This window comes from Trachypithecus francoisi, unplaced genomic scaffold, assembly GCF_009764315.1.
Source record: "Trachypithecus francoisi isolate TF-2019V2 unplaced genomic scaffold, Tfra_2.0 Lachesis_group15, whole genome shotgun sequence".
Lineage (NCBI taxonomy): Eukaryota > Metazoa > Chordata > Mammalia > Primates > Cercopithecidae > Trachypithecus > Trachypithecus francoisi.
The window spans coordinates 30,260,702-30,276,690 of record NW_022681460.1 but is presented as its reverse complement, the minus strand read 5'-3'; the positions used below and the strand labels follow the sequence as shown (position 1 = coordinate 30,276,690).

The window sequence follows — 15,989 nt, the reverse complement described above, 5'->3', positions numbered from 1 at the left end:
TTGAATACTCTTCATTATAAAAATAATCTGCTAAGTTTTCCTCCCTGGAAATTGTTATGAAAGCAAAAATAGTCACCTAAGGGAATATTTGAACATCCATATACCTAATGACCAGAGTCATGGCTACATTTTAAAAGGCTCCTTTCTAGTTCTGTCATTAGAAATCTCAGCTGATCCTTGAAGCAATCCTTAAAGCAATCCTTGAAGCGTCTGCAGCTCATATCAGGTGATGATGACACAATAGTTAAGTTCTATCAACAATGGTGAATCAGGATTTGATTGAGTTTCTCTGTATAGCTCTCATAGTGATGAAATACCTGGGCAGAAGTACTTCTCCCACCTCTATGCAGCAAAATAGTTAGTGGTGAGGTGCTATGCAATTTTAGAAATAAGCAACATACTCTGTTTTAAATATGATACAGAAACTGATCTTAGTCCCACCCGGGAGGAGAGCTTCATCATTACAACTCCGTGGACTGGAGGCTAAAGCTCTGGAGGGAGAAAAAACCGAGGTAGGCATATTTTGTTCTTTTGTTAAATGGGCCTCAAATGCCTCAAAAGTCATTTATTTGTTGAAGACAGGGTCACCTTATTTAATTCAGCAGGAAAGCAACTGTATCAGAAAGAGAAAAGCTGTCTCAATCTTCTCTGTATTTCAAAGGTATTTCACATACGCTCCTCATGAAGGAGACTGCACGGGGAATCAGACCCAGGTGCCTGCTTTGCCTCTCTTGCACAGGGTTAAGTAAGGGAAGCCCCTGACTCACAAGTGCATCCTGGCTGTTTAAGGTTATGCATATTGTGTCTGAATGTATAACCATGGTAAATATATATTCTGGAGCAATGTTAGATTCAGCTTAGGATGATGTACTGCTTAGAGTTTTGAGGGAAAACATAAGAATGATGAAATGAGCCTAAATTATTTTGGAAAAAACTGCTCTCCCAACCCATTTGACGATCTATTACTTCCTTCTGGGCTGCTCCCTTCCCAAGAGATTTGGTACAGGAGGCAAGGAAGGACAATAAGAGAGGTTAGGAAGAAGCACCTTGGGATGCTGACACCCTCTGCCTTATCCTTCTAACTCAAGGACAAGCAGCGTTGGGTTGAATACAAGGTCCTTTCTTCCAAAACTGGGCACAGGCAGAAACATACATATACATGCAAAACCACTATGATCCTGTGATAGGAGCTGGAATCACTTCCCTTTAAACTCAATTTCCTTTCATTTTCATTAGGTAGGGGGTCAGCCTCTCACCTTGCAGTATTGGGTGGAGATGGCTTAAGATCAAACTTCTCATCTTAACTCTTACTTTCAAGATTTATTTTGTAGTAAAAAAAAAAAAAAAAAATGAGCCTGTCCCGTTACCTCCTCACCTGGGTATTTTATCAGGACTGAGCACATAGTTATTTTCTGAGGGCTGGAGCAACCGTGCAGTCCTTTCTAATCAAAGATTTTTTAATCAGCTGGCTTTGAAATCACACCGTCCTCCTGGGGTCCCTGGAGCACACCACCTCCCTGTGATTTCTACTCAAGTTTTCCCCGGCACCCCCCAGCACCCGTTCCATACCTATTTAATCTTTAAACTGCCTCTAATCCTTTTGCAAGGAAGCGGGATGAAATGCTCAAACCACAGTTACACACGATGTTGATTCTCAGGTTCACACATTTGAGGAATTGTTTGAACAAGAAATGCGCTCTGTACTATAATCCAGGGGGCAGGCACGGTGCCTGGGCGACCCTTATAGTCTCCCTCCGACACCCCGCATCCCAACTCCCACCGCCTTTGCGCCTCAAAGCTGGCAAACATTCCCAAGCCAGATCTAGAGTACCTGGAGTGGGTGCGGGTAAGAAGAGAAGCCAAGGTCGTCCCGGAAGGTGTGCGCCCCTCACCTTGTGGATGGTGCGTGCAGCCGCGCCGCACTGGGCAAACTGGGGCGTCCCGCTGGCTCCAGAAGTCTCACTCGGAACCCGCTCCTTTTTCTCCTGAGCTGGATCAAAGCACTGCTTTTCTCCAGAAACATTCGATTCTGGAATACGTTGAGCCCAGGGCGTTCTCCCCGCCAGCGTCCTTGCCTGCGCCAGTGCCGGCCGGGGTGCGGCGAGACAGAACCTGGGAGCGCGGCGCGCCGGGCAGCCCGAGGCACCGCGGGTGGCAGGCGCTGCGCTTCGCCGAGTCTGGGCGCCTGGACTGGAAGAGGAGGCGAGAGAGAGAGAGAGAGAGAGAGAGCGAGGAAGAAAGAGGAGGAGGAGGAGGAGCAGAAGCAGGGGCAGGGGCAGTCTGCTAAATCATCTACGCAGGTCGCAGCCTCCCAGGACACCGTGAACAGAGAGGCGGGTGGGGTGGGGGTGCGATGAAAAGATGAGCCCGGGTGTGAGGCAGATGGTGTTGTGAACTGGAGGTCGCAGCGCGGAGGGGCTCCAGGTCTTGCTTAGGTTGTAAAAGAGGTATTATGGAGCTGATGGCGCCTTAGGGCTCCCGGTTGCAAACACTAGAGGGCAGGGCTGTCCATGTTATAAACCGGGCCTGCGGGGTTGGCGCTGTGTGCAAGGGACTCACCTCCTGAGCCCCTTGCGGGCCACAGCCCTGGCGGAGAAGGGGAAAATAGATGCAACAAGGGGGCAGACCCTACTCCCCTCTTCTGCAGAGAACCTGGGTTGAGGAGGGAGAGGAACAGCGGTTGACCGATTTGCACGCTTTCTCTGCGCGGCTCCAACAGGCCAACCCTCTGGAGGTGCATTTCTTAGCTTTCCTGCAGGGGAGATTACAGTCAACATCCACAGGACACCTCAAGGAGAGAGATTACAAGGAAGGGGTGAGGGAGAAGTGGACGAAAATTGGGGTGGGTCAAAGTGGAAGCGGGGAAGAGAGATGGGGAAAGCAGTGAAGAAAAGGAGACGGAGGGTGGAGTGGTTGGGGCTGAAAGATCTGCTGAAGTAGCCTTGCCATTTTTTTTTTTTTTTTTTTTTTTTTTAGGGAAGTCTACCTGGGCGCCATCTCAGGTTGGCAGAGGGCTTTGTGCTCTTCTTAGGGTGCCAGGGGCTGTTCTTTTTGATGTGCTGCTGCGGCAAGGTCAGAAAAGTTAAGCTGGAAGGGACTTCACAGAATCCTGGCAATGCTAAAAGAAGCTTCCTTAGGGCTGGTTGGTTGTTCTCTGTGGAGAACTTGGGTGACTCAACTTTGAAGCTTAACATGGATTGAGTCCCTGCCATTGTAGAAAAAGAAAATCAGATTGTTCAGACTAGCCATAAAATGAACTAGACAATCTTATGGAGACAGTATGATCTGTAGACAATCTGATACACACATCTTAGTGTTGAAAGGACCTTGGAAATCATGTAGGCAACTTGAGTAGCTTCCCCAAACACTTGCCTCACACTTTTCTTTCTGGTTTGCAGCCTTATGGCTGATCTGAAAAGCACTTTAAGTTATTTATTTTTTGAAGTTTGGCAATTCTAAACCAAATGAAACCCTTCTTAAGTTCAAAAAGCAAGCCTGTGTGCCCTTCCTCCTGCCTTCTGGTGTGCCTCTCAAGGCCAGCAGGGGCTGACTGATGGATGTCAGGGGAATTTCACTGAACAAGAGAAAGGAAGGTTGGTAAACTATAGTCTTGAATTGTGATTTGCTTCTATTAATCCCATTAAACTGAGAATAGGCTTAAGTAGACTGAAGTCTAACAGGAGGATGAGGTGGAAATATGTTTTTCTACTAAAGATGACACAGCTTGAAGTTTGTTTGATGATCAAGGTATTATGTAAAAATAAACAGAACAAGAATCATTCCTCATTTAAAAAAGGAATCTTATAGGACTGAAGTTTTTTTTAGATATTCCAAGAGAGTAAGTAAGGACATTGTCCTACTCTGGCAAATTTGGGGTTCCTCCAAAATATAAAGGAAATATGAGTTTGTTAAATTCCTTTTTAAAAAATTGATTTACCTATTTTTTGGTTATTACAATGTAAAGAACTATGGAAACAAATATTATACACTTGGAAACGGTCCTGAGCATACCTCAGAATACCCGCTTTTTGGCAGATGTTCAGCTTTACGAAGTGTCTGATTATTTTCAAGCTATTAATTAACTTCTGGCATATATTTCACCAGTTTTAATAAAATCAATGCTCTCTTAGTCAAGAGCTGATAATTCAATTTGTATTACCCATTTGAATTTCCAATGGGCTCTGTGAGTGCTTTAGGAATGTAGGTATACATCCCCATTTCATAATAGAGAATTCCTTGTCACTTAACAAACTATAAGGATTCCATGGAGCCCTGGACATCTGGTATAAAAATTCCTCAACTTGCAGCAGGAACTAAAAAGTCATTATGAAGAAATTATCAAATCCACTCATTCGTTAATTCAAAAAATGTTGATAAATATCTATCATGTTTGAGGCACAAGGCAACTTCTAGGACTAAAATAACGAAGAAACAGTTTATTCTCTCAGTGGGAAGACTGAGTCCCAAACTAGTAAATCCATTCCAGAGTAACAGTTTGGAGAAGGGGGAAGTACAGGATATTATGGGAGCACAAAGGAGGACAATCTAACCCAGGTTTTAGGACCAGGGAGTAATTGCTGGAAGTGGTGCTGGCAGTGGTGGTGTATATAGGTGGTGGGGTGGTTGATAGTGGTTGGGAGAGGGAAAAATAATGAACAATGGATTCCCTCTATCTCCTAGACAATCCTAATTACATTTGTTAACTTTTCACTTGGATGCTGGAACTTCGCATTAATGGATGAGGAAGCAAGCATGCACATGGTACATTTTTCTGCTAGAAGTAAGACTACAAGTTTTGTGAGGCAGGAACTGTGTATAACTTGTTCATCACATGATTACAGAGAAGAATCAAGATTCTGGTTGACATTGTCTGTGAGTTCCTACCTCCACCATGGAAATGGGAATGAAACATGAAGGGAAGACGTTATGGTGGTGAGGGAGCTCACGCCATCTTAGGTGCTCTCCATACACTATTCCGCTAAACAATTTCAACAACCCTGTGACATGGTTCTCTCATTTTACTGTTGGTTTCAAAGACTGAGCTTCAAACTGCATTTTATGTCTGTGGTGTGACAAAGGCCAGAGGGAGAGAAGGAAATGTTTATAGGTAGGTTTTAACATTTGTCAGCTTTCAGGAAGTTATGCTAAGGTAAGCAAGCATAACCCTCAAATCTCAGTGGCTTGCTATGGTAGAAGTTAGTGGCTTGCTAATAAAGGTATTAGCTGTGGAGAGTCTGCAGCTCCATTTTGGAATCCAGACTGAAGAAGCCAGGCCATTTTTATGGTAGAGGGAAGAGTAATGGGGGAACATCACAATGGTTCTTAAAGCTTCAGCTGAATTATGAGATAAATCACTTATGCTCACATTCCATTGGCTAACCCAAATCATATGGCTAAGCCTGATGTCAACTGAAAAAAAGCAGGCTTCCTCCACTGGGAAGGATTCCAGGGAGGGCTTCTGTAGAGATGGGCCTGAGAGTCACCATATTTTGTGAATAAATTATTAAATTGACAACAATCTCCAGCAATGCTTTTGAATGAAGGCATTTTCACTATAAAATGTTTTATTTGCTGATACTATTGGCTAACTGTGTTCACCAACCTCATGATACAGGGAGCAAAATAATGAATTTAGGTTGATTAGCTTAATCAACTAGAATATAGCTTAATTCATTAGAATACAGCTTAATTGATTAGAATACATCATCTAGATCTAAACTGTTCAGGGAACAGTTGGCAAGGTGGCCTTACGCTCTACTCTCTGACCAAAAACTGGCTCTTACTCCCTGTTGGCATGTGGTAATATTTGTTCCCAGGAGGAAATATTAAGGCAGACTTGGTGGAACAAACCTCAAGCTCTAGTGGTCTTGACAGTGGTTCATGATCAACACATTTTTTCATCAAAAGTAATCATGAGAAGCAGCTCACTTACTTATAAGTAGAAATAGCTGATACATTTTCAATAATGATTTCTTGAACACCTCCAACCTGGAATTTGAAAGAGATGTAGGACTTGGTCCCTTCTCTAAGAGAACTAAAAACCCAAGGTAGGTGAAGGCATTTACATGAATGACTACATGAAGGAGCTGAAGGAGCAGAGAAACCTCTGTGAAGGAATTGGGGCTTTGGAAAGATATGTAGAGTCTGAGCAGGCCCTGTTTGTGTAGGGCTAATTTTTCTGTCTTCCTGACCTGCAGAGCATGCTTCTCTGTGCTCCAGGGAGCTATCACTATGTGCCATGCATGTGCATCTGGGGATTCACCAGCCTAACCCTTTGCTCAAATGGACAGGCCAGAAGCCCTGTGTTATGACCATGTGGGCTAAACAATTATGTCCCTTTGCCCTTATGTGCTTTTTTATTTTTCATTTTTATGAATTTTTCATTTTTGTGGGTGTATGGGAGGTATATATATTTATGGAGTACATGAGATGTTTTACTACAAGCATTCAATGTGAAATAAGCAAATCATGGAGAACAGGGTATCTATCCATCCCTTCAAGCATTTATTCTTTGAGTTACAAACAATTAAATTATACTCTTTATTTTAAAATGTACAATTAAGTATTATTGACTACAGTAACCCTGTTGTTCTATCAAATAGTTGGTCTTATTCACTCTTTCTATTTTTTTGTACCCAAGTCCCTGTATTATTAAATAAATAACTTACAAGTGGAAACCATGAAGGCACAAAAAACAAGCAGTGTGCAGATCAAGGTTTGGAAACTGGTGTGAAAAACAGGGTGGTTGCTTGTGAAATTGACACCTATTCATTCATAGGCATCCTTGTAATGGAGAACTTCTTTGTTTCTGCCACTCCTGAGTCCTAGTCAAAGCTGGAAGTCCTTATTATGTGTTCATAGGTGGCCTTTGGTGATTTGGGAGGTGATTCATCAATGTTAGGGCAGCTCCCTGCTTTCACCCTTCTGCTTGACAATATGTAGGATGGTCATCAAGCATTCTGAATCTGAACTTCAGGGTTCAGATTCCAGCTCCACTACTTACAGCAGAGTGACATTAGGCCAACTTATTGTACATTTGTCTCAGTTTCCAACATCTCTAGAATGGGGATAAGTCTTGTATGAGGGTTTCTTACATGAGACAGTGCATTAAAGTTCATTGCACAGTGGCTGACACACAGTAAGTAACAGGTGTTAGCTATTGGTATGATCTTTTCCTTTTTATTTACTGAGTAAGAAGGAGATTCATTTCTCAGATTATTTTAATGTCTGTGCCTCTGGTTTCTGACTCTTTTCTTCCAGCCTGCATATAGAGATTCTCTAGCCTAAATATTCCCTGTACCCTTCTCTACTCCCCACTTTTCCTTGAATCTCTCATCTGTATTATCTTCGCCTCTATTTACCATTACCATTTAACGTCATGAAAAGAAAAAGAATTCATGGTCAGCATTTCTTCTTCCTCATCTCTCACTCATTCCTCAATAAACTGAATATAGCTTCTGACTTAGTCATGCTATCAAATTTTTCTAGGGAAAATCATCAGTGACTTGTATAGTAACTCCCAAATTCAGAGGTTGATTTTCAGTTCTTGTCCCCTTCATCAGTTTTAGCATTGCTTACCACAAGTCTTTCTTAAACTTTCTCTACTTTTGCCTTCTAGAATGCACCTCTGCTGGTATTTCTATCTCTTGTACCATTATGTTTAAATTGCCTTTCCTAACTTGCCTTTCTTTGAGTGCACTTTAGGTATTGCTGCTTATACTTAGAACCTCTAATATCAAAAATTCAGCAGACCTAGCCAATGCTAATAATAAGTAAAAAGCGAACTTGAGTAAATGGAGGTATGTGCCTGGATAAGAAAACTGAAGCATTCTTTTTTTTTTTTTTAAATGGAGAGAATTGGACAGAAGGTTCTAATGTTTATATGACATTATAAATGTAGTAGAAATGTAAAGAAAACTTTGAAAAAGGAATTAATTGGAGGACAATTAGGTAAGTAGTTATAATCTATTATAAGAGTAAAGTGATTTTGAAAAGGGAATACTGGCTGGGCTTGGTGGCTCACACCTGTAATCTCAGCACTTTGGTAGGCTGAGGTAGGCAGATCACTTGAGGTCGGGAGTTTGAGAGCAGCCTGGCCAGTGTGGTGAAACCCCATCTCTACAAAAAGAAAAAAAAAATACAAAAACAAGCCAGGTGTGGTGGTGTGCACCTGTAGTCTCAGCCACTTGGGAGGCTGAGGCATGAGAATCACTTGAACCAGGAAGGCAGAGGTTGTGGTGAGCCAAGATTACTCCACTGCACCTCAGCCTGGGTGACAGAGCGGGACTCTGTCTCAAAAAAAAAAAACAACAACAAAAAAAATAATAAAATTACTATAAAAATACATCTAAAAAGAATAGAAAAGATAGCACAAATAGAGGTCTTGAATATAGACAAACTTAACCCATGATAGTAAGATAACACAAAGCAGTGAAAAGAATAATAAATTATGCAGCACCATTCACAATAGCAAAGACTTGGAACCAACCCAAATGCCCATCAATGATAGACTGGATAAAGAAAATGTGGCACATATACACCATGGAATACTATGCAGCCATAAAAAGGGATGAGTTCGTATCCTTTGCAGGGACGTGGATGAAGCTGGACACCATCATTCTCAGCAAACGAACACAGGAACAGAAGACCAAACACCACATGTTCTCACTCATAAGTGGGAGTTGAACAGTGAGAACACATGGACACAGGAAGGGGAAACATCACACACCGGGGTTTGTTGGGGGATGGGGGGCTAGGGGAGGGACAGCATTAGGAGAAATACCTAACGTAGGTGACAGGTTGATGGGTGTAGCAAACTACTATGGCACGTGTATACCTATGTAACAAACCTGCACGTTGTGCACATGTACCCTAGAACTTAAAGTATAATAATAAAAAAAGAAATTAACAACAACAACAAAATTCAAAATCCTCATATCATATGTAAATTAAAACAAAATTCCAAAGAGATGAAATAGTTAAATGTAAATAATTCAGGACAACAAAAGAGAAACATTTAGGTATATATTCTCCAATATTTTGATAAGGAAGAACTTTTAAGCACTAGACTTGGTATTTAAGGACATTTGGATCAGTAATTCTTTCTCCTTTAGCATCCAGAATTATAGAATTTTAGTCATGTTCATCATAATCTCAAGGCAAAGCACACAAGAATATTTTGTTACTTTATACAAGTCTCAAGTTCTTCCTCCAAAGCTCCAGTGTAGCTTGTATTCGTTTCCCTTGTCTCTCTAGGATGGTAAAGTAGAAAATGTTGCTTCTCTCTGTTTTTTTTTTTTTTCTTTTTGAGACGGGGTTTCGCTCTGTCGCCCAGGCTGGAGTGCAGCGGCGCGATCTCAGCTCACCGCAAGCCCCGCCTCTCGGGTTCACGCCATTCTCCTTCCTCAGCCTCCCAAGAAACTGGGACTACAGGTGCCCGGCTAATTTTTTGTATTTTTAGTAGAGACGGGGTTTCACCGGGGTCTCAATCTCCTGACCTCATCCGCCCGCCTTGGCCCCCCAAAGTGCTGGCATTACAGGCGTGAGCCACCGGGCCCGGCCGGAAAATGCTGTTTGTCTTATGCTATCCACATCACTTCCCTTTTCTGGATTCTCATCCTGGAGATTTCTCTTCTCTGATTACTTTCAGCCCAAAAATACCTATTCATTGTCACCTCTAACTTTTCCCTCCATTGAAATGCTACACTATGCTGCACTATACTATACACACTTCACTGCTCCTCAGTGTGCTTGGTATACAGGAGGTGCTCAATAAATACTTATTGAAGGAGAATTTTCCAACCATATTTTTACATCATTTTTTAAAAAATTGACCCTTGAGTAAACAATAATATATTATATCGTTTTAAATGGCTAGAAAGAGGATACTGAATATTTCCAACACTAAGAAATGATAAATGTTTGAGATGGTGGATATGCTGACTACCCTGATATGACCACTATGCATTGTTTATATCAAAACATCATTATGTACCCCATGAATATGTACAAGTATCATTTGTTGATTAAAAAATAAAATTAACCATCTCCCAAAAAATTGGCTTTTAGGTATTATTCTTTAGCTATTCTTGTGTTCATTCTTTTATTCATGAAGTAATGGCGAGCTGCATTAAAGTAATGGTAGCAGAGATCATGAAAAAGGTTAAGTATAATTTCTGATTGAGACAACTAGATAGGAGAAGTACTAGAGTTAAATTTTGAACCTGTTCAATTTGAGGATGCTGCAGGCCACCCAGCATAGTATCTAGTCAGCAGCTGGAGTTGGAGATAACTTTTTTTTGTGGGGGGTCCATAGGAATTGGCCTTTATGTGCATTTTGTGGGCTAGCTCCTCAAGCTGTATATGAGCATACTTATCCCCAGGATATTCTTTTATTCATCTCTTTGAGCTTTGTTGTTTTCTAACATATTTTTAATTTTTCTTTTTGGACCTTGTTGCCCTTAAATCTTTTCAATTTATTACTCACCCAAAGCTATTCACAACTCAGAGAAAGAAAAATGTTCCTTTGATCTTTAATCCCTTGTGGCTTTTTCTAACTGACCTGTATGAGGGAGAAAGACGCTCCACTCTTTTTCTTGGCCTTGGAAGCTTTTCCTCTTGTATGAAAAAAGGAGACTTCGGTATTGTCAAGACACGACTCCCACTGGCCTGGCTCTTTAGGCCTTGTCATTTAGCAGCTGTCATGACCATGTGCAGTGCACTTTCTTACCAAAGCCCCAGAAAAACACCTGCTATCTGTCAGACTTGGCTTCTGCTGGAGAATTATTTAAACCTTTGTTTCTTTTAAACGTCCCCAACACATTTGGTACACAATAAATACTGAAGAATTAACAAAATATGGTAGAGTTTTTTTTTTTTTTTTTCCTACAGGAGAAAAATCATGTTGAGCAAATACTAGGTAATTTACATATGTTATATTTAATCGTCACAATCAAAACAAGTTTAGGAGATGAGCATTATCATTTCCATTTGGCAGACAGAGCAAAGGAGGAGCGCAGGTGTAAATACTTTACCTGACGCCACACAGGTAGAATGTGGCTTAGCTGAGGCTTAAACCTGTGTCTGTACTAAGGCCTGTTCTTTTCCCTCCCATTGCAGTGTGTTCCAGGATGGGCTAATAGAGCTCCAGGGCAAGCTGGGTTATGGGAGTGAGTGGACTGTGTGTGGGGGGAAGGAAGAACTCAGGGTCACTAAAGGAGCAGCTTCCTGACCTGGGAGTATTCGGCAGGGTGAGTACATGTGGGGTAGACAAATCACAGAGTTCTTTAAAATGGGTTTCTTATTTGTTTTTATTAATAATATTGTTAGTTTGTATAGAAACGTAGAATTTTCAAAGCACTTTCCCTATCTTCATAAAATCTGGCAATTCCAAATCATTTTCTAAAAAAGATACTGTTTATGAAATAACATAGTAGGTGATGGTAACACTGTTACTTTATAGTTATTTATTATTTATTTTAATAATTTATTGAGGGATAATTTATATAACATAAAATTCACTCATTGTGCGTGTGCAATTCAATGATTCTAGTACATTTCTAGAACTGTGCAACCATCACCACAGTCTAGCTGTAGAATGTCTCTATCACTCTAAAAAGTTTCCTTATGCCCATTTTTGGTGAATCTCTACTCCCAAAACCATCCTAGGCAACCACTGGTATGTTTTGTTTATTTATTTAGAGACGGAGTTTCACTCTTGTTGCCCAGGCTGGAGTGTAGTGGCATGATCTTGGCTCACCGCAACCTCCGCCTCCTGGGTTCAAGCGATTCTCCTGTCTCAGCCTCCCGAGTAGCTGGGATTACAGGCATGCACCAACACGCCTGGCTAATTTTGTACTTTTAGTAGAGACGGGATTTCTCCATGTTGGTCGGGCTGGTCTCAAACTCCTGACCTCAGGTGACCCGCCCCTCTTGGCTTCCCATAGTGTTGAGATTACAGGCGTGAGCCACCATGCCCCGCCTGTTTTCTGTCTTTATAAATTTGCCTCTTCTAGGCATTTCATATAAATATTCAGTCTTTGCATCTAGCTTCTTCTACTCAGTGAAATGTCTTTGGATTTATCCATATGAACCATGTACCAGTAGTTCCTTTTTTTCAATTGCCAAAATGTTTTCCATTTATGGATATGCCATACTTTTTAAAATCATTCATCTGCTTGTGAACATTTGTATAATTCTTTACCTTTAAATAGTACTTTGTAATTTACATATCACTTTGACAATCATTATATTAGTTGATCTTCAGGAACCATGGGAAGAAGTGAAGACAGGTTGTTATTCTCACGTTATGACAGTAGGATGATAAAAGAGGCTGGCATTTATTGAACTCTTTCTATTTGCAGCACTGCTATAAACATGTTTTATGTATTGGCTCATTTAATCCCTGCATCATCCTTGTGGGGAAAAAGCTATTATTATCGTCATCTTTTATATTGGTAGACTGTTATGAAGAGGTTAAGTACCTTTCCCAAATCTGCAGCCAGTATGTGGCAAACTGGGGTTTGAAACCAGGCAATCTGGAACCAGCATCGAGGCCTCGAGAAGTTAGAAGAGGACATGTTCAATGTCTTTTAAGTGGTTTTATTTTCTCTGTCTCTTCATGTATACGTAAATGAAATTTATAAATTATCAGATCCCAGAAAAGTTTAGAGAAATTAGACACCATAGACATTAGTGTACAGTGTACTTCTTTATGTACAGATGGAGGATGAGAGCTTCCTTATGTACAGTTGAGTGTTAATGTACAGTGTACTTCTTTATGAACAGATATGGGCTGAGAAAAGCATGGTGTATATGACCTTCTCCAGAGTCACATGCCTGGGCAGTGATAGGGCCTGGATTAGAATCCAGTTCTGCTGACTCCAAAGTTAGTACTTTTGTCATTAGCTTGCTTCTTAAAGATTTATGCAAAACCTTGTACAAAGATTTATACCAAATATAATGGGGATATTTCGTATCCTGGGAGAGAGAAAAGGGATGGGCCTGTATTGAGGGGAGGGCATTGAAATGGGAAGTAGAAGCATGAAAGACATATACTTGCTTTTTTTGAGCTTGGTGTGCAAAAAATGCATGTGTGACAGGGCCCAGACTTTCTACTGTTGCAACAAATCCTTGGATTCACAGGTGACTGGGCCAGTATGAGAATTCCACATGTCTGTACAGAGGGAATTGGCCGCAGTCTTTTCAAAAAGCCTTGGCATTAAAAAAAAAAAAAAAAAGAGGTTTTTAAATTTAGCTGTTTCAGCTTTTGAAAACTATTATCAACAAGTACTTCCTCAAGTGAGTCTCTGGATGGAAAATGGATCAAGTGAGTTTCCCATGACAGCATCTCTCAAAATTTTAGCTCTAAGAACTTCAGTGATCATAATTGCAGTGCTGTTTGTGGAATCCTACAGTATTTTGCCTTTCTCTTTGAATTTACGACTCCTTTCTCTCTCCTCACCTTGTGAGGAAGGGTCCCTGGTGTTATAACTGAAGTGGTCCCAGCCTTGGGATATGGTGTAAGCCTCAGGGCTGTGTTGCGTGTGGAGGGAGGTGTGTACACCACCCAGCATTGGGAAAGATTGCTGGTAGGGGACAAAGACTACAGAGCTGCCTCTCTCCAAGCTCTAGGCTCCACATACACCCCAGCTTCAGCCCATTGCTTGATATCCCAGGCTCCAGAGACATAAATTCAAGGCTTGATTTTGACCTTCCCATATTCCATTTTTTAATTTTTTAAAAAATTATACTTTAAGTTCCAGGATACATGTGCAGAATGCACAGGTTTGTTATGTAGGTATACACGTGCCATGGTGGTTTGCCGCACCCATCAACACATCATCTAAGTTTTAAGCCCTGCATGGATTAGGTATTTGTCCTAATGCTCTCTCCACCTTGCCCCACTCACCCCCAACAGGCCCCAGAGTATGATGTTCCCCTGCCTGTGTCTGTGTGTTCTCATTGTTCAACTCTCAATTATGAGTGAGAAAACGTGGTATTTAGTTTTCTATTCCTGTGTCAGTTTGCTGAGGATGATGGCTTCCAGCTTCATCCACGTCCCTGCAAAGGACATGATCTCATTCTTTTTTATGGCTACATAGTATTCCATGGCCACATTTTCTTTACCCAGTCTATCATTGGTGGGCATTTGGGTTGGTTCCAAGTCTTTGCTACTGTAAATAGTGCTGCAATAAACATACATGTACATGTGTCTTTATAGTAGAATGATTTATAATCCTTTGGGTATATACCCAGTAATGGGATTGCTGTGACCTTCCCATATTCTTTTCTTATGAAGGAAAGGTCTATTCAGAGACTTGGGTTACTTATGAAAACTATGGGTTTCAAATGTGAAGGTGAAAAAAAAAGTAAATAGATTAATCCAGAAAGACAGTTGGAATACAAATACCTGAAGATCTATAATAGACCTGTTGAGAACGGATGCAGCGACTTCCCAAGAGTTTTGTCTTGCTCTCGTGCATGTCACCTGATTGTTTGACTGGAGGGTTGGGGGGGCAGTTTTTGTTCTTCAACAGAAAATTTTCACACACTGATTTCAATTCAACAACCTGACTACTTTAAATTTATTTTACTGGTAAGAAAAGGGGTGGATAGGGAACAGGCAGCTTTGGGAGGAGGAGGAGAAAACACTTGGGGAGGGGATTTCATTCACTACTCTCTATTTTTTCTGGATACCCTGGAGCAGTGGTTTCTAAACCTGGCTAGGCATCAGAATCAACTGGGGAATATGAAACAATGAAATGAGAGAAAACAGAATCAGAGCCCACCCTAAACTTACTGAATCAAAATTCCTGAGACTGTGGCCAAGGAATTTGTATTTTTTGAAGCTCCCCCAAATAATTCCTTCATGAATTAAAAAGAAAATCAAAGGATTGCTGAAGACTCACATGCAATGTGTTTTCAAAATGGTGATTTTGTCTTAGGACAGGTTTTCTCAAACTGTTCATATTATGCAGCCCTTCCTTTACTCTGTCAAACATTCAGTGGTTGTGTTAATGTGCTCGGGCTGCCATAGCAACATATCATCAACTGAGTGGCTTCAACAAAAGAAATTTATTTTCTCACAATTCTGGAGGCTGGGAAGTCCAAGATTAAGGTTCCAGCAGGGTTTAGTTCCTGGTGAGGGTTTCTCTTCCTGGCTTTTAGATAGCTGCCATTTCACTGTGTCCTCGCATGGCAGAGAGTGAGCTCACTGGTATCTCTTCCTTTGTTATAAGGATACTAGTTTTATTGGAACAGGGATCCACTTTTATGGCCTCATTTAACCTTAGTCACCTCCTTAAAGGCCCTATCTCCAATATAGTCACACGGGGCTTAGGGCTTCACCATATGCATTTTTTTTTGGGGGTGGGGAGACACAGTCCAGTCTATAAAGCCAATCTTGCTGTCAACAAATGAGATTGTTGACAATAACAATAAGACACACACATACACATACACATAGAGTGTTTTCTAGCTTTTTGTCATTACTGTTTTCTTCATTACTTTGTTCTTTTCTTAGTATTGTTTTAAAGTTTTCAAAGGGGAAATTTAAAAATCAATGACATCAAGAATCAGTGGTCTTTAAAAAGTGTCAAAGTGATACAATCAATTGTTGAGCAGGACATATCAGAGAAGTCCTAGTAGTCTAGAATAATGGAGTAGTTCAACTGCTTTTTGACTCTTGGACAGTTTCACAGAGTTATATACTTTTATAATTTGCTTAGTAATTAAAGCTGTCCTTTTGTAATTCAAGTAAAATGTTTTAAAATTAGCATATAATTAAAGATTATTTTATAAATTTCTTTTTAGTAATAACCATAATATACATGTCATAGGGTTGGGTTCCTCTTCTCCTATCTCACCCGATTTCAGGAGCTTAAAATATACCAAAATATGGGTAACTAAGGAGGGTCTTTTAAAAGCAATTTAAAAGGTGCTAAAAAAGAGACAGAGGCTTCCTTTTGTTTTGAAGCATAATTATAAAT

The 15,989-nt window shown here is 40.8% G+C and overlaps 1 protein-coding gene across 1 annotated transcript in view; it reads right to left on the bottom strand.

Moving 5' to 3' along the window:
* Window positions 1-2,192, bottom strand: part of HTR1E (5-hydroxytryptamine receptor 1E) — an 83,098-nt gene extending 80,906 nt beyond the window's left edge. The window contains exon 1 of the mRNA XM_033236535.1: window positions 1,893-2,192. The gene's annotated coding sequence lies outside the window, so the exon portion shown is untranslated. The remainder of the gene's footprint in view (window positions 1-1,892) is intronic.
* Window positions 2,193-15,989: the final 13,797 nt, after the last annotated feature.